At 39.8% G+C, this 19,877-nt stretch overlaps 1 protein-coding gene across 1 annotated transcript in view; it reads left to right on the top strand.

Annotated features, from left to right (window-relative positions):
* PLCB1 (phospholipase C beta 1) overlaps nucleotides 1–19,877 on the top strand; it is a 413,212-nt gene that overhangs the window by 266,915 nt on the left and 126,420 nt on the right. The gene's annotated exons all lie outside the window — the stretch shown is intronic.

The following is a 19,877-nucleotide window of genomic DNA, read 5'->3' as shown; positions in this document are numbered from 1 at the left end:
AACCATTTGCTAAAAGCATTTATGCTGAGGGGGTAAGATTTCATGGGTGCAGCACGCACGATGTCCTGGCCTTGATAAAATAAATCACTTAAGCATTTGCTCAAGTTTGTGTGGTGTGGGAAGAGAGTGTATAGTCATATAAAAATCTCTTATGCTCCATTACCTTGAGCATTGTATTAATTCTTTATTGAAGCTCAACTCCCAAGATTGTTGAAGTGAAATTTCTGAGCAGTTCTGGCCACTACCATGAACACAGGTACCTGAGCAACTTCTGAAAGTGTGATGCACATGCTTCTTAGCAAATAAAATCATATGCATTGAAAAGCTATTTTAAATAGAATTATGGATTTTTTTCCTAGAAAAATTAAATCCAGATTAATAAAATAGAAACTCTGTGCCTTTGTACAGCAGCCTGACTCTTTGTTTCCAGTGCCCTGGTTGGACACTTCTAGACCTTCACTTGCCTGATGATTGCATCATCTTCTATTTTCCCATCTACCTGTATTCATTATCTGTGAACAGTCAGTGCACAACGATATTGACTTTTAATTCTTCCCTTACAGCTAATTAAATTAATTTGTAAAGAATGATTGTGCTGTCTCTCAACTTGGACAGCACTAGTCAAATGTCTTTGACATCACTACTTCTTTGATCACCTTTAGAGCCCTTTTTTGTACCTGTTGCAGCTGACCCTACAGTACTTTGAACACAGTAAGCAAAGGCTGGTTAAAACTAGTGTAACGTGGGTGTTCAGGTACCTGGTAAAATCAAATGCTGTTGTTCTTAGTGGATGAGGGCCTAGGTTGCAGAGTGTTGTGTTAAAAGGCTGCCTTGGTTCCTGCTCATCAGTGACATATTTTTTTAGTATTGTATTGCTGGGATGCAATGAAGCTCTTGCAACATCAGCAGATACATGGGCTTGACATCCACATAGGTTAAGCATCTGGAGTAGTATTTTATTGTGATTGAAGCAAACTGTTGTGATTAACACTTTGTGTCATACAGTGAAGGAGATGAATGCAATATGTGTAGCATGTTTCCTTATCAGGTGGAAACAGAAGGAATTTCCTGGTACTGCTGAGCAGTTTCTCACTGTCAGCAAAAGCATACTGGGGGGGCTGTGAGGCCTGGTTAAGGAGCATCTTGTAGTTTGGTGTTTTCAGGCTGTAAAAACATTTGCACTGGGGGGCTGACATACATAACTGCTGAATGTATTTCCTTTCAAGTAACTGTGTTTATAATCGAATGGATATAAATAAATTGATTGGGAATTTCCTTATTGCCTTTTATTTTTTCAAGAAGACTTCTGTACAAGTCAGTTGTTCAAATCCCAGCAAATGGGAAAAGGGGCATTGATGCTGAATTTCAGGTGTCTCTGCTTGCTGTGTCCATGCTCCTGGGAGCAATAGTCTTGTTTTCTACAATTATATGACATTTACGACATAAATTTGGTACAAATTCTGCAGAAATGTGCTGGTTCTTCCTGATTTAATGATTCAATTAATTTCTAAAAGTGTCTAAGTGTCTGGAGCTTTGAGAGCTCAAATCTCACTGTCTCAGTTTAAACCGTCCGTTCTGAAACTAATAAGTGTTTTGAAAACCACTGTGTAATAGTCTTGACTCTAGGACTCTCCTGTGTCTCTTAAAAACTGTAAGCATGCAAGAGCTATGCCTATGAAACCAAGGCCTGTTAAGGGGAAGGAGATGTGAAAAACCTGGAACTGTACAATAGCAATAAAATTGCTTTCCCCCACTCTCGATGGTGGGAACAAGACAAGGGTTAGGTTGTTATTAGCCATTATTTTTAGAGTTGTTTTTTATTGAAAGAGATGGTTTGGAGTGTACTATAAGCTTTACAAATAAAGTCTGGAAATGCTTTGTAGATTTTCCTGTCCAATGTAGGTGTACACCAGATTGTCCTAACTATAAAGCACTCTTGAAGTAATGGCGTATTTTTTTTTCCTCTTAAGTGTACATTTGTGGAAATACTTCCTCTGTCTAATTAATTTTAAAGGACCAAACATTTTGATCTGCACAGAGGAAAGGACTTTTCCTTTTGTATTTCACAGTGTTTCACAGTGTTTCTCTGGATTTTCGCAGCTGTACCTGTTTGGGTAGGCTGTATGTCGGTTTTAATTAGATGTGGATCTGGAAGGATTCTAGAGGAGCTGGTTCCATGACCACTTTAGAATTCCAGTACTAATTCTTATTTGCTAGTGCACATTTATTGATAGTTGCTGTTCTGTGTTTTTCTTAGGTAATAAAATAATTTAGGCAAGTAACACTGGATTATTTAATTTCATGCAGTGTTTACTAAATGTACTTTTTCTTACGGCAGCCTTACCACCAGGCAGCACTCACTTCAGCACAAATGTGTTTTTCCTCCCTTAAACCATCAACACATTTTAAACATTTTAATCTCACCACAGTAAATTCACCTTTTATTAACTGCTTAAGAATAATTACACATTGGAGCCTTTGATCGCAGAAGGGGGTCATTTCCTAGGCAACAGATTTTAATGGTAAAAACAAGTGCCTTGCAACAGTGGTCACACTTTTAAGACATACTTCATAATATTGAAAGCTTAAATTTTGCTGTATAAATCATTCAAGCAAATGGTGGAGTTTGTAGCATTAAAACATTTGTAGGAACTATTTAAAAAATCATAGAATTATAGACATGATAGATCCTTTAGCCATCACAGTATCCTCTTGGAAGAGATCATCAGGTCCAACTCCCCCTGCCAAAGCAGGATCACTTAGGATAGTCCGCACAGGAATGCGTCCAGGTGGGTTTTGAAAGTCTCCAGAGAACGAGACGCCTCTGGGGAGAGCCTGTTCCAGAGTTCTGTCACCCTCACTGTAAAGAAGTTTCTCCTCATGTTGAGGTGAAATCTTCTATGTTCTAGTGTGAACCCATTGTTCCTTGTCTTATCACTGAACCAACGAAAAGAGCCTGGCCCCCTCCTCCTGACACTCACCCCTCATGTATTTATAGACATTGATCAGATCCCCTCTCAGTCTTCTCTTCTCCAGACTAAACAGCCCCAGGGATCTCAGTCTCTCTTCATAGGGGAGATGCTCAAGTCCCTTAATCACACTCGTGGCTCTCCATTGGATTCTCTCCAGCAGTTCTCTGTCTCTCTTGAACTGGGGAGCCCAAAACTGGACACAGTATTCCAGGTGTGGTCTCACCAGAGCAGAGTAGAGAGGTAGAAGAACTTCTCTTGCCCTGCTGGACACACCTTTCTTGATACATCCCAGGGTCCCATTGGCTCTCTTGGCCACAAGGGCACATTGTTGTTCCATGGAGAACTTGCTGTCCCCCAGCACTCCAAGGTCTTTCTCTGTGGAGCTGCTTTCCAGCAGGGCAGCCCCTAACCTGTACTGGTGCCTGTTGTTATTCCTCCCCAGATGCAGGACCCTGCACCTGTCCTTATTAAACTTCATGAGGTTTGCCTGCACCCACTCTCCATCCTGTCCAGGTCACGCTGGATGGCTGCACAGTCTGACAGGGTGTCAGCCAAACCCCCAGTTTTGTATCATCAGTGAACTTGCTGAGGGTACTCTCAATCTCCTCATCCAGGTCGTTGATAAAGATATTGAACAAAACTGGACCCAGTACCAATCCCTGGGGGACACCACTTGCCACAGGCCTCCAAGTTGACTCTGTGCCACTGATGACGACCCCCTGAACTGGGTTGTGGAACCAGTTTTCAATCCACCTCACTGACCAACCATCTATGCCACATCTCCTGAGCTTTTCTATGAGGATGTTATGGGAGACAGTATCAAAAGCTTTACTGAAGTCAAGATATATGACATCCACTGCTCTGCCCCCATCTACCCACTTGGTCATAACTTCATAGAAGGCAATCAGATTAGTTAGACAAGATTTCCCCTTGGTAAATCCGTGTTGGCTACTCCTGATAACCTTCTTGTCTTTCATGTGGTTAGAGATGACCTCCAGGATGAGCTGCTCCATCATCTTTCCAGGGATGGAGGTGAGGCTGACTGGTCTATAGTTGCCTGGGTCATCCTTCTTGCCTTTTTTGAAGACTGGAGTGACATTTGCTTTCTTTCAGTCGTCAGGCACCTCTCCTGTTCTCCATGACTTTTCAGTGATGATGGAGAGAGGTTCAGCAACAGTATCAGCCAGCTCTCTCAGCACTTGTGTATGCACCCCATCAGGGCCCATGGATTTGTGTGTCTTCAGATGGTATAAGAGATCTCTAACCCTGTCCTGACTGACCAGCGCAATGTCCACATCTCTCCAGTTCTGCTCCCTTGCTTCTAGAGACTGAGGTTCCTGAGGACTGGTCTTAGGAGTGGAGACTGAGTCAAAGAAGGCATTCAGCAACTCTGCCATCTCTGCATTATCAGTTACTGTATCTCCCCTCTCATTCAGCAGTGGGCCCACCTTTTGCCTGCTCTTCCTTCTATCATTGATACATTTGAAAAAAACTCTTCTTGTTCTCCTTCACCCATCTGGCGAGTTTCAGTTCCAAGAGGGCCTTGGCTTTCCTTGTTGCATCTCTGCATTCTCTGGCTACATCTCTGTAATCCTCCCAATTGACCAGTTCTTTTTTCCACACATTGTAAATCTCCTTTTTTGTTTTTGATTTTTACTAAGAGTGCCTTGCTTATCCATGCAGGTCTTCTGCTTGCCTTACCTGAATTTCTTTTCAAGGGAATACGTTTCTCTTGAGCTTGGAGGAGGTAATGTTTGAACATCAACCAGCTCTCTTGGGTCCCCCTTCTTTCCAGAGCCCCAGTCCACTGGATATTTCCAAGTAGAGTCTTGAAGAGGGGAAAATTGGCCTTTTTAAAGTCCAGGGTTGAAATTTTACTTATCACCCTGCTTCTTTGTCTATTTATATTAAACTCTAACATGTCGTGGTCACTGCAACCAAGATTATCCCAACCTTGGCATCTACAACCAGTCCTTCTTTGTTTGTTAATATCAGGTCCAGCATTGCACTTCTCCTTGTTGGTTCTTCAACTTTGTGCAGGAGAAAGTTGTCATCAGTGCACTGCAGGAACCTTTTGGACTGTTTGTGCTTGGTTGTGTGATCTTTCCAACTAATATTCAAGTGGTTGAAGTCACCCACAAGCACCAGGAGACTTGATCTTGAGGCTACTTCCAGCTGCTTGTAGAAAGCCTCATCAGCAGCTTCTTCCTGGTTTGGTGGTCTGTAGTAAACCCCCACAACCGTATCGTCCATGTTTGTAGGTCCCTTCACTCTTACCCATAAGCTTTCAACGCATTCATCATCTCCCCCTGGGTTGAGCTCAACACATTCCAGTTGCTTATTCACATAGAGAGCGACTCCACCACTTCGCCTTGTCAGCCTGTCCTTCCTGAAAAGAACATAGTCATCCATAACCACATTCCAGTCATGGGAGCTGTCCCACCATGTCTCTGTAGTTGCAACAAGATCATAACCCTGCAACTGCACCCAGATTGCCAGTTCATCCTGCTTATTCCCCGTGCTTCTTGTGTTGGTATACAGACACTTCAGAGACTTAGCAGAGGAGTATCTGTTACCATTGTGGGTGTTGCATAATCCACTATCCACTACAGCCCCTGGGATAGCAGTGGAGTTGGTACCCTGCCTCACAATTGTCCCAGGAATGTTCTCAGTGGGGCTCATTTTTCCCTTTTCCCCCTTTGAAATTAGTTTAAAGACCTATCAGTCAGCCCTGCCAGTTCTTGTCCCAGGATTCTTTTTCCTCTCAGAGATAAGCAGTTTTTTTCTATAGTCAGCAGGCCTGGAGTCTTGTAGAGTAGCCTGTGATCAAAGAACCCAAAAGCCTGCTGTTGACACCAGTCCCGCAGCCAGGCATTAATCTGCTGGATTTTCATGTTTAGTCCATCATTAGTGGGGGGACAGAAGCAAATACTACTTGTGCTCCTGACCCCTTAACCATTTGTTCCAGGGCTCTGAAGTCCTTCTTCATTGATCTCAAACTTCTTTTTGAAATTTCATCATTGCCTACTTTGAAAACCGACAATGGGTAGTAGTCAGTTGGGCGGATCAGGGTAGGAAGTTTTCTTACCACTTCCTTGACCCTGGCCCCAGATGGGCAACAGACTTCCCTAAAGAGTGGATCAGGTCTGCATATAGGACTCTCAACGCCCTTCAGAAGCAAGTCCCCAACTGTAATGTTGGAAATTAAGAATACTTGTCAAAAATAAACGCACGAACTTTGGGATTTTCAGTGCTTTCCAGCATTCCAGTTGCACAAGAGAAAAGCTCTCAGCATTGTTTCTCATTCTGAAATAACAACAGAGCAATACACTGCAGTCACAATTTATTGTTCTTTAAAATTTATAAGCTACACAAAAGTTGTAGCCTATTCAATGTTTTAAGCAACAAGTGCTAAGTTAGGTAGCTTGACAAAAATCCTTTTTAAATTTATTTTAAAATATATATGCAGCAAATGTTAGTATGAATAATGTAGTATCATAAATAAGTTAATTGATACTGTACTTGTCAAAATGAGTTTGCGAAATATGTTTGTGTAATGAACAGTATTTTCTTTTTAGTTGCTTGGATTTTAGTAACTAGTCAAGCTATAAAATTAATTTCAGACTTTGATTCTCAAATAAAAGACTACATGTCTTTATCAAAATCTTTTAGAATGGAAAATCCTCAATTATGAGGATTTTTTTTCATCTGCTTTATGAGTGAAGTGCTTCACCTTTTTTCACTTTCAATTTTAACAACTTGATAGCAAAATGAATCAGTGATGTGGACTAGTAGATCTTGCACCAGTGAACAAAGACAGCAGTATCTGGCTTGGTAAAAAGGCAACATTTTTTTGCCTTTTATTCTTTGCTTGCATAAGTGTAGAAACTGGCTTTTATCTGAGACCTAGGTGCTTATGCACAGAGTTAGGTTTTGCTGTTGGCATGAGAATTAATGAAAATACCAAAAGGCATTTAGTGTTCCAGGGAGGGCAAGTTTTCTAATCTTCTGTGTGTAATAGGGATACTTTGAAGTATCTGCTGAATGTATAATACAGACTAATTATGGAATTTATATCTTCAGAGCTGCATAATACAATGATAATGTAAGTCAGGCTAAACCTATGCTAACGAATATGGAAGCTGACTGTATCTGCGGCTCATGTCCCACCACTTGGAAACCTGATAGAATAGCTGATAGACCCCAGTCTCAAACCCTAGAGGCAGACTTAAACACTGTCCAAGCACTGCAGAAGCACTGTGGGGTGGCAGGACCACAGAGCAAACATGAGTAGAGGTTTTGGAATAACCATAGGGGCTGCATCATTCCCTTCTGCTGAAGCTTTTGCTCAGAGATAAGTAAAGGAAGTCTTACATCAGTACTGCATTTTAAGGGTTATGTAGACATTTTTTTTTTTGCTGCTGCTGCTGCCTGCCTGTATTGTGTTTGACTCAGGCTCACACTATTGGAGCCCATAGACAGAAAACTTATTCTAAAACAGCTTCTTTGTACTTGTTGCTGTTTAACTGCCTCTTGTAAGAAACGCTGGGAGGTATTCAATGTTAGCATTAGGATTTATTATTTGAAGATTAATATCACATAAAGTTGACTTCTGAAAACAGAAAGCAGCTGGTACTCATGTGCTGAAGGAAACAAATGTAGATAAACTTTGAATAAACATTGTGAGGTTTGCTTCTTCATTATGATTGCTTTGAATGTAGTGTTTTGCATCTGCAAAGGGCCTGTGAGGACAGAGGGAGTGAAGACTGCTGTGATCTAGTGGGTGACATCTAGAACTGGTGGCAGAAAAATGTGGGTTTCCCGGCTTTCCCACAAGTAAGCTCGTTGACATTCGGCCATCCCCTTTTATGTGCTGTTTTGATTTTTACCTTATCCTTTGCTTGCCTTGACTGGTCATTCTCTGCCTTGAGGATCTAGCAATGATCTGTGAGTTTTTTGATATGTATGGTATCAGGGCTTTTAACATAGTTGGAGTATGCGCTCTACAACAACCATATGAGGAAGTTTCACTTATCATGTCAGACGTAATCATCTAACAGTATCCTTTAGCTGGAATACAATTTTTGCCTATAAATACATCAGGTTAAACACTGGAGAGGCGGAAGGAAGTGGTAAGCTGGAGGACAATATTGGTAGAACAACACAGATGTATCTTGTGGCCTTGAATAAATTTAGTCTGGAAATATAGAGAAGTTTCCTAGCAATATGGTTCTGGCTCAGCCTACCTGAGCTAGTAAAGGGGGGGGGGAAGCGGTTGTATCGCTTCTTGTTAGTTTATTTGAACTGTCTCTGCAGAGCCATGCCGTTCTTTTTTTTTTTTGCACTTCTCTTGAATATTATTCTCTTCTTCTGGTGGAGGAGTTTCTGAAAGTAAAAATACTAGCCATGATGAAGAGTTTTCCTATTTTCCCCCCACTTATAGCATGCTCAAACTCTGCTGTTATCTCTCCCTACTACACTGCACAACAGCCCTTTTGACAAGTGCATTATTAGCTTGTGTAGAGAAATATCACTTAGTAGAAAAAAGTGTGTATTTTTAGGTATCTTCTAATGCAACTTGGATCTAATGCAACAGTTGGAAATAAGCCAACATTTAAGATTGTTACATCTCCCAGGATCACCATGCGGCATTCTACAGAATTTGTTTTGCAGAGGTTTGGGAAGACAGTGACATATTCCAGTAGTGGCCTTCTTTCAAATCTGTCAGAAATAGCTGTAGTGTTGCTGGGATTAATGGTATTTTTATCTGTCTGATTTTAAATGTTTCCATTTACCCAGTTGTCTGCCTGACTTAGAAATCTGCCATGTTATGAATTGTTCATTCCACTGCTAGCTAGGAACTACTGTGAAGGTGGTTTTCTGTTTTTATAGCTTTAATTGGATCTAAACTACCCATTGTCTTGTATCCTGTCAGAAACAATTTCTTACTACATCTGTGAAACGTCAAGAGCAGCTAGAGAACAGCTTCATATCTGTAAAACCCTGCAATGCCATAGACTTTCTGTCCACAGTCATTTTCGTAGATGATTACAGTTTGGGCTCAAAGTATACAGAAATGCCAAATGTATGACGTCTGCTGGAAGACTTGGGTGTATCTCATTGTGTTTGTGTAATTTGTCCAGATGTAATGAATGACACCTGCTCAGGTTCTAGCGCAGTTAGCACCAGCTTCTCATGGATCATGCTCCAGACCTCAATTGAAGGCCACAGCAGCACGTATGTTTGCATGTAAACAGCAGTTATGGTGGAAAAGTGGGTCCTGAGGACAGAGTTCCTTGATACATCTTTTACTTCACTGTGCGATGTCAGGTGAAATCATCAAGATGTGGTTTCGTTGGAGTTTTTAATAGCCATGACTTTACTCTTGGATGAGAACCTGGAGCAGTAGCTGAGGGTTGCTAATGTAAATTCTTCACAAACCAGACCAGCAGGTTTAAACAAAATTGAATTTGGACAGGGGATTTAAAAAAAAGATAAATAAATTAAAAAAAAAAAAAAGGAAATGCCTGCCAAGGAATAAATTGCTGTCCTGTGTGGTTCTCCAGCTGACTTAAGATTTAGCATTTCTTTACAGTTCACCTTGGAGATTATGCTAATCACTCTGCTTAAACCTTGAGACTTTGGAGAGATTGCTGATCTACACCACAGGGGGATTTTTCCCCCAAACCTTAAAAATCCCTAAATACTTAGACTTACATGTCTATGCCTGGTGATGTTTTAGAAACTGTTTTTGGTTTACGGAAGTTGCTATCTGTTACTGACAAGAGGATGTTAACCAATAAGAAAATGCTTGTTACCTCATATAGGAATATGATTAAATGTGAATTGTGAGACAAACATGCTTGATTCAAGTTGTTTGTCAACTATCGTAGACATACATTTTATATGCATACGGACACACAGTGTTTTCTTGTAATAACACAATGCTTTGCAGTGTAATAGGGGCCAAGAACTGTGCTCCTTAATGCAAGATCTCTGCTTACCAGAATATCAAAATGGTGGCCATGCTTTCTTACAAGCAGAAGTTTTTAAAGTGCTGTGGAGTTTTAGATGATTGATATCCATTATAACGAATGTTTTCAACTTTTATATTTTGAGGATGAGAAAATGTTGAGTGTTTAAAACCTTCCCTGCCTATATGTATGCTTTACTCTTTCTCCAGTACTATTACAGAAAAAAATACATACCTTTCACAGGTATTGGCTAGAGCTCTTCTTTCTTGGGTGTTTGAAAAGTGCTGAGAAAAACTGAGTACTAAAAAAAATAAAGAGCGTGCTAAACATTGTACAATGACTTTTAAGATCTTGTTAAAATGGTTGGCTTATGCCAACAGACCCAAGTGAGATTTAGAAACTTTTGTTTCTTCTCAAGTGACACTCCATCTTCCTTTCCCTTTTGAGATGGCACCGTCCTTGGAATGCTCCCAAAGTTTAAATTGTGATTGAAAATGCTCTTTTGCATTTTTGATATTTGGTGTGGCTTGCTTAGAAGCTTATAGGAAATATTTGCTCCTTGAAGTGAACTAAGTATCGTCAGCTACAGTACCTCATCTGAAAGCCATTCAGAAAAGTGGTTTCCTGTTTACAAACATTTTCTCTCCAATGTCAGTTTTCTCTGTACATTTGTACAGATGATAAAATCCATATGATAGCTTCATTAGAATGACAAGCACTTCTGATTTCAACCATACTGAATTCTGCTTTACTTGATTGATGATCCTTATTTTGCAGAATACTCTCGATCTCTTTGTCCTTGGCCCTGTGATACTTCCTCATGGATTAACTGCTGCTGAGCATGCTCTTTTATGTATGCTACTTAAGCACAACATGTCTTATGCTACTTAAGCACAACATGTTCACCTTCCCACATTTTCCTTTGATGGCAGCTTGTCTTTCATTAAGCATTTATTTTGGATTTTGTATAGAGGTTACCATTCTCTGTTTACGTTCATTATACTATGTGTCCTGTTGCAACATACCCACTCAATGACAGAGCAATGACTTTTACTCTATTGCTTTCTTCTAGAGTAAATTTTCTGATTTCAAGAACACGTTGCTGAAGAAAGCTTGGTTTGATTTGTGGCCAGGTAACTGTTTAATTACAGAAAATAGTTGAACAAGTATAACTGAGGGCAGAATTGGATCCATTATGTTTTTCTTCAAGCTTAGAAATCTGAAATGAGATTTGAACATGGCAAGATATTCTCCTTGTTTGATTTTAAAGGATCTAAGCAATGAGGCATCCCATAAGACTGTTTCCTGGCACAATTAGTTGTAGTAGTGTAAAGCTTTTTCAGACACTTATCCCAAATTTTCTATTGCTTAGTCTGATCTCATTCCATGGTTCTGCCTTTGGCAACTATAACTGTTCTTCCTCACCCTTACCACTCGCAATTAAAATGTTTGTTGACCATTATATTGTTGCCACTTCAGCTTTATGAGTTTGATCTTTCTTGTTTTGGCATATATTGTATGTGTAAATAATCTTTATATAGACACTTTTCTGATACTAAATTGTCAAAACCTAGAGTTATGAGACTGGGTGCAATGTCAGTGGTTCCATTAAGATCCTCAGTGTTGTGAATAGTTAAGCATAACATGTGTCCATTAGGTCTGTAGGATTTCCTGTGTGGTTAGGATTAGTTACGGATATGTATGATGGCATGCATGTTTACCTTTCATCAATGACTTGATAGTAAAACGTCCTGCCAATCAATTAAATTTTTCCCGACCATCTTTTTTAATATAACTACATATAGATGCATTGCTGTTCCCTGCACTTTGTCTGCTTTTCAGGATAATGGATTTCTAGGCATCTTCTTCCCAATTCAGCTCTGTATTTTGGATTTTAGTTTGCTTGAATGATTGGCTTGATTTGCTTGAATTGTTTTTGTGTTCTCATTTGATTTCTGTCTTATTTGCCCAGTTCATGACAGCTGTCTGTTCTTTAAACCTGTGTTGTTGATTCCACTTTTTCACATTATTAAGGACTGTATGAAATGAAACCTACTGCTCATCAATGTGGCAGCCTCCAGACTTCTTTCATGCAGTTTGGCTTTCCAATTCAAAGAAACCCTGACCTCTGTTTATTTCTATCTGTGCTTTCTGAAGATTGTTTTTTTTCAATAACAAAAAATGTGAATTTAGAAACTCTGTTAAATGCTTCACTGATATTCAGCAATTTGATCAAGCTGCCTGACTACTATGAATATTTCCCCTTGCTGATCTTTGAAAAAATTGCTAAAATACAGGAGTTACCTGCAGCTTCTGCTTATGGTGTGTAGATGGTGGTTGGCACATAGATATTTTGAAGTATTTGCAGATCCTAACCTGAGGCCTGTCTTTTCTGTTCCCAGTGTTTTTTTTTTTTCTGAAATAGAGCAGCACTGACATTCCTGGGGTGAATTCCAGTAACCCAGTTTTAGGGTTGTAGCTTTTTCAGTCTGGGCTAACATACTATATTCTCTCCTTCTGATGACTTCGCTGTTAAGAGGATGTTGTTTGGACAATGCAGTCCTATCTGTCCTGGTTTACAAAACTGAATACAGACAGAAATGCCAGACACACCACCAACATGGTAATAGCACCCATGTCTGGAAAGATGTACAGGTTTCAGCCTCACTTCCCAAATCACTTGGATGCAAATGCTGCGTTATCAGAGTGGCTCTTGCACATTGTGTAAATTCTTCGTTGTGAACCTGTCTGCTGGCTCACAAAGCTAGAAAGCATCAAAAAGCTAATGTGTGCCCAGTGTCAAGAGACACATAGGGGGTATATGCATCCTACTCTACACTGTGCATGAAAATGTTAATACCTAATGAGGTGTAAATTGTAGTGCCGGTTTGTGAAATAGAATTCCCAGTGGGGCATATTGTACAGATCTCTCAGAGGATTATAAAATATCTGCTCAGTTGTTATATGGGATTACAGAGAATATGATTAATGCTACAGATTGCATTGAAATAGGCCTGATTTTGCTGTCAGACAAAATACTAATGAAATTCTGTGTTGTTTGCTGGAAGATACAAGGTGCCAGTTAATTGTCTTTTTTTTTTGCCTTTTTTTGTTTGTTTATTTTCTTTACCTTAATAACGTCTCTTGGCACAATTGTGCCCTCTCGTTATATTATAACTCAGTGGATAACAGCATGGGCATAAACAAATACAAGGCTCTATTAAGATTGCAAGTATATGGAAAAAAACATTTAAGATCCACTCATCCAAACTTGTTGACTGCTTACAGGCAAATGCACATTTTAACCGTCAGTCAAAATGCCCACAAATTTTAAGAGGCAAGCGAAGACTGGTTAAAGTTACAAGAGTGAAGTTCTAAGAAAAGTGTGCAGATGGTGGTGTTTTCTGCTGAGCTGTGCCTCTCTTGTCTGTCCTCTGCCCAAAGGACTGGAAGGTTCCTGGCGGCAGGCTATACAGACTTGGGGAAAATCAAGGAGCTGTGCATACAGTTTACCTACTGAAATCATCAGGACAAAGTTTAGATTAAGCAGAGAAGTTTAGAGGACTAGCTTTACTTTTAAATTTCCTCCAGACTACAACACTGCTGGGCTTTTAACCTTCATCCTGGACCTCTGCAGAAGGAACTGAACTGGTGAAAAAGCTGCTAAAAGAAGCATGGGCCTGCTTTGAACATTCACATCTCTTATCTTGTGCTTGGCACAGTGCTGCAGGTGTTGAGTGAGCAGGGGTTTGTTTACATCTTCAAGCTGATGAGCTGGCAAGCGACCAGGGACCCACAAGAATTTCCACATCCAGAACAACATGCAGGTCATGCTGGCACACCAAAGGAGTTGGGAAGGCAGGAACTTGTCAAGGTGCCTATGTGTTGTTAAGCAGCAGGAGAAGGATTGTTGTGTCAAAAGCAGCCCAGGCTATTGTTAGCTCTGGAAACTAACAGCTTTACATGAAGATGTTACCTATGTCTGCACTTGCACAGGAAACTGCAGAGTGCCTGGTCCACCACAAGGACGTTCACAGAGCCTGATGAGGAAAATGTGCAAGGTTCTCCAGATCTAGTCAAAGAGGATTATGAAGTGCCTTGTGACAACACAGTAATCCTTCAAATAGAGAAGCCCCTGAGAAGTACATTCACAAAGTATAGTCTTAGCCTATAAACCTGTTCTACTGACTATCTGAAATTCCTTTTCCATGGAAAATTTGCAAGAACCGTCTCTCAGGAATGGGAATATTCCAGGTCTCATAAGCTGCAGAAGAGAGCATTTTTATTGATTAATGTTGACAATGTCTAAGAAGCCCAGCAGAGAAGATTCACTTCATTATCTGCATATATTTTGTGAATTTTAAATAGGTCCTTTGCCAGCAGCATGCCACCTGCCCAAAGATGACTTCCAAGAAAAAGAATTTGGGATGACGAAAATTACTTCTGTTGGAACTGACAAATGTTGGAAGGAGCCCTGTTTCTTATAGGCAAAGTAACAGTTACATTTTTGTGTGCTTTTCTTTAAACTGCCATCCAGGAACATTTATGTCTTTGATCCAATGTAATAGGTCTTGAGCAGTATGGAATCATTTAGCTGTAATTAATAAGGAGATTGTGAACTACTCAAAACTTGCCACTTTTCCCCCCCCCTTGCAATTATATTGGAGCAATCAGGTAGAGCCAGGGATGCAGAAAAATACCAAGCCGCTGCACACTCACTCACCATGTTTCATATAATGAAGCCGAACACAGCCTGAGAAATCCAATAGAATCTCTCAGCATCTCCTTTAAATATATTACTCTTCTAGTAGGAAATTACTTATTTCTAACAAATTTTACTAAAAAAAAAAATTAGATTTGGTCAACTTCACTTGACTGTCAATCTAGTGGTGACTCTTCGATGTCTGCATGAATTTCACCACCAAGCAGGTTGTATGGAGCAGCTGTTTGAGGTGGCCTGTGGAACCTCTTGCTTATGGACTGCTTCCCACTTTACTGCAGGTGAAACACTGGATGCTGTGGGACTTTTTTTGAGTTCCCTTTATCAGCTTTCTCTTCTTTTCTGCAAGGCACAATAACAGATGTTATTGGGAAGCAGCAGGTGAAACAATTGCTAACAAACTCCCTGCCAAGCAACTGGCAGCTGAGATTCGGCTCCCAAATTAAAAGTGAAGGGCAGAAGTAGATTGTGGGCATGCTGTGAAAGGACTGCTGGCAAACACACCTAAATTGCAAGGAGAACTTAAATCCACTGTGCAGAAAAGTAGCTGGAGATAAATCCAGAACCTGATTCAAGTAGATCTTCTCCGAGTTTGGACTAGATTTGTATTGTGAAAAGATGGCAACTTCACAGAGTGAATAAGAGTTATGGGCAAGTGAGCAGTGCTGACTCTGAGAGTAACTTTGCCATGCAAGTTAAGGGTAGGTAATGAGTGAAATAGAAGATAATGGGTAAAAGGTTCAGGAGACAAGAAGGAGTCAAGGTCCCTTTTGTGTAGAAGCTTCTTTTCCCTTTGGATAAGTTATTTTGGAAGTTATGTAGATGTGTAAATTTGGAGAGAGGCATGTAAAGGCATTTCCAGGCTTTCCAGTGCCTCTAGCCCCTGAAAGTTTTTAATTCAGGTATGTTTTTAGGTTTACATAAAGATTTATATGATTGATAATTTATTGATAATTTATAGATAATTTATAGAGAAGTGTTCAGCTGCACATATATAATTGTGAGACATTAGGAGTATCTATAATTAAGAACACATTAGATACTTTTGTTCTTTCTGCTCAGTATCTGCTTATTTCTTTTACAGACCAGTTACAACAAAAACATTAACATTGATCTGCTACTTATTTTGCTTGCACAAAACTTTAGCCATTTGCTTATGTGTGCTTTGACAATCAAATACCCTGCAGCTGACATTCATCACAAATTTCTTCAGTCCAGAGAAGGAAAAAATATCCATATTAATCATCAAATACAGCATCTAAGCAACTTTGGTTCCATGCAGGAGCTGGGTGGGTTTGACAGACTTCGTAAGTCATCCAGCTGTGGTTCATTATGCAGTTGCCTCTTGGGTAGAGGTGCTGAGGCAGCACTTGCCCTGCAAGCAGAAGTGGATTTGCATTGAGCTAAAAACAGAACAATTGATTAGAATTTCCTTAATTTTCCCTTTCACATTGAATTGCCTGTTGGCACCCAAACCCTGTGGCAGTGGGGCCTGTGAGGCCTTGGTGAGGAGAGGCTGAGGCTGGTTTCAGCCATTTCTGCATGGCTCTGGCAGCCCTGCCACAGGGCACATCCCCCAGCACCTTGATGGAATGGAATTTGGGAGTGATGGGAAAGGTGTGAGGGGAAAAAGTGTGAGGATCAGTCCTCTGAGCCCTGAAGGGAGAGGAGGAGAGCTGCAGGCCCTGCTGAGCAGGAGGCGTTCCTGTAGCACTGTGGGGAAGAGTTAGGTGTTACCACAGGAGAAAGGAGGCAGTTTTATGTTTGTGCTCTTTAAGTGTGACTCCATAGAGAAATTCTAATTAATCAGATAAATTGGAGAAGAAATATTCAAGGGGGAAAAAAAGTGAACAGATTTCTTGTGCTGGTAAACTCCAAACCACACAGAGGAAAAGATCTTCACCCAGTAGATACTGATATAGTTTCTGTTATGGTTACATCTGTGTTTGCTTTTCTTAATGTAACTTTGCCAACATAGTTAAGAGACAGTCATCCAGAGTCATGTCTGTCTTTGCATTTCACTTAAGATTATTTAATAATGTTTTGAACCAAATGTTATCGAAGTTGATAGTAGTACTTCAACAAACACGAGCTTTGGATCTGCCTCTGTCCTAACAAATGACATCAAGTCAAACTTAGCATGGCAGTGGTAAGTGAAAAAGACAAGCCAGTTAACTTCACAATTTTAAGTATATAAAGCATACTGGTTATTTGGAAAGTTTCATCAAAGACCTAGGGTTCAGGTGATTTTAAGGTAATCATATGTGAGCAGAACAAAAAGGAAAATATTGTGAATCTATCTTGTCTATCTGGTTTTTGTCTGGTGTGTTTCTTCTCCCATTTTATATCTAATCTTATCATTAAATCTTCCTAATACATATCTGAAGATAAAAGGTGACAGCTATAATGGAAAGAACTTAACACAGATTTCTTTTCTTGGCAATGTCTGTGGTAAATTTGTAATATGCATAAGAAAATAGAGAACAAAGCATACCAATAAATTTAGGCTATTTAATTTTGGATGACTGTCCACTGAGGATTGTTCTCTCTGCAGTTGGCCTCAGAATAGCTTTGGTATCAGTCACAAACAATCTTCTCTTTAATATCCAAGATAGAAAGTCCCTTTGACATCTGCCATCTCCATTCCACAGTCAAACTCTCACTGGTGCAATATTGTCTGTAATTGAACTTGCAAATTGCTTCACTTTCTAAGCTGCTAACTGCTTAATTATAATGGGGGAAACAACATTCTACAGCCACAAGCTCAGATATCTGTGTAACTTAGGAACTATGTAATTATACACGTGAACAATATTTGCTGTGATTTATGTTAATATCAGTGGCAAAGTGCAGGACCACTCTGCAGACCCTGTCTTCAGTGTGGAAAAGAGCAAAGAAGCAGAATGAACCACAAAACAGGGAGAAAGAAGGAAGCACAGCCCTGAGCCTTGCTTTTTTGTGTCCCGAAAGTGTTCAAGTTCACCCAAACAGGCCTCATGAGATTGTGCAGTTCGAATCCCAGCTTAACCAACAGGTTTTCCATGGGGTACTGTTCAGTTAGTTAATTTATCCTCAGCTATAGGTCTCTATATGAAAGACAAGGACTGCAACAACCCAGCTATATTCTGAGTATTAAACACAGAGATCACTTTGAGATGCTTTTTTATTATGTCTACATGAATCAGCCTGAGTTTCTGTACAAGAAAAGGGAAGCCTTTCTTTTGGAACAGTGTGTAATTATGATGCCATGAGATTTATTTTTGTTACGAACTGTATATATGAAAGCTACTAGGTTTCTTTGAAACTGAAATAGGAATGACAAAGTAGCTTTCAGCCTCCTGGAATGACTTGAAACAAGTCCATTCAAAACCACACTGAGATACTGAAGATGACTCTGGATGAGTTGTTTATAATGTCTCTTAGGTAGGGTCTTCATAATGCTTTAGTTTCAGAAAAAAACCTCAGTGGTGGGTTTTTTTCTATTTTTTCTCCATCCTACATTTTTCCTTGAGAAAAGTATGTAGACCTCTCACTGTGGATGATTAGTTACTCTGTAACAAAGCAGCTGTAGAGCCTTGCTATATTGCACCTGGATTGCAGTCTTAAAATAGTGAATGGACTTGATGATTTTCACAATTGTTGTCCTAAGAATGAATGATAATTGCATTGCTCTGTATTGTTACATTTCTTGTAAAATGAGTAAGATCATTTAGAGCCACTGTCTCGAGTTGTTTCGAAAATGAAGGATCTGAACTTAAGACTGTTACATCTTTTCTCTCTGATTAAGGGCTAAATCCTAAGGTCCAACCACAGATTTTAAGTAAACGTCATATGATTACAAACTTCACAAAAATGATCTGGGATTTTCTATTACTTCTTTCCTATGCTAGAAAAATGCATGTAAGTTTGTGTGTTTTAGATAAAACCAAGTTGACTCTAAAAGGAGTGTGTAGTAGAGTTAAGACAAGAACTGAAGTCTTATATTTTTCAGTGTCATAGTCAGTCAACTAAGTTTAATTTAGAGAGTTACTGTATCTTAGGCTGGGGACAAGAGGCAAAACATTCTCATTGTTGAAAGTCATCAGATAAGTAGCTATTTCCAGAATCTTCAGAGATACAGAAGATCTGTTTTACTCTGGGCAGTAACTGAATTAACTAAAGATGTGAGGTCGAGCAAATCTACAGTTAAAATGAAAACAAAGTAGCGAAACTACCAGGCTAAGAAAAATGTCTCATTCATTTGGTTAAGCGTAAACTACCAGGCTAAGAAAAATGTCTCATTCATTTGATTAAGCGTTAATCTTCAGATACAGACCACTGAATTTTTAATGTTTTATTTTAAATGTACAAAGTGACACCTTAAAATCAACTTTATGCAGGAGGCTTGACAGAAAAATTAATCCTGATGTAATAAGCACAGCTCTGCTAAGATCAATGGTGATACTTAAGTTGACAATAGGACTCAGCTTTCTAATTTGCCAGCAGCATATGAAATGGTCATTTATGCTGGCACTCCAGTGAGATATGATGTGGAAGATGTACAAAAATTATGTAGCAAAGCTTAGTTTTCACTTGAAAGGTGGTTCATTTAGTTTGCTTTGCACTTTGGTTGAATTTGTATACACACACTGAATCATATCCAAAAGAGGTCAGTTACCCATTTCTTTGTGTGGCGCTCTGTTTTTTCTTGGTTTCCTCTGGAAAACATGTTTGTATTTGACCCCATAAGACCCCTTCATAGGCTTTGATCCATTTTTTCTGTTCTTATCGCTCACAGTAACGCTGATTCCCTTGTGCCCTTGATTATCTCTAGACACTGGTTATGAAATTATTTATCATTAGTACAGGTAAAAAGATCACAGAATCACAGAATGTTAGGGGTTGGAAAGGATCTCCGGAGATCATTGAGTCCAATCTCCCTGCCAAAACACAATCACCTAGGGTAGGCCACAGAGGAAATGCATCCAGGCAGGTTTTGAAAGTCTCCAGAGAAGGAGACTCTACAACCTCTCTGGGCAACCTGTTCCAGTGCTCCATCACCCTCACTATAAAGAAGTGTCTCCTTATGTTGAGGTGAAATCTCTTGTGTTCTAGCTTGTACCAATTGTTCCTTGTCCTATCACTGGACACCACCTAAAAGAGACCGGCACCTTCATCTTGATACCGACCCCTCATATATTTATAGACATTGATAAGATTCCCCTCTCAGCC

Source organism: Indicator indicator, chromosome 9 (genome assembly GCF_027791375.1).
Source record: "Indicator indicator isolate 239-I01 chromosome 9, UM_Iind_1.1, whole genome shotgun sequence".
NCBI classification, from domain to species: domain Eukaryota; kingdom Metazoa; phylum Chordata; class Aves; order Piciformes; family Indicatoridae; genus Indicator; species Indicator indicator.
This window is presented reverse-complemented; position numbering and strand designations above follow the sequence as displayed.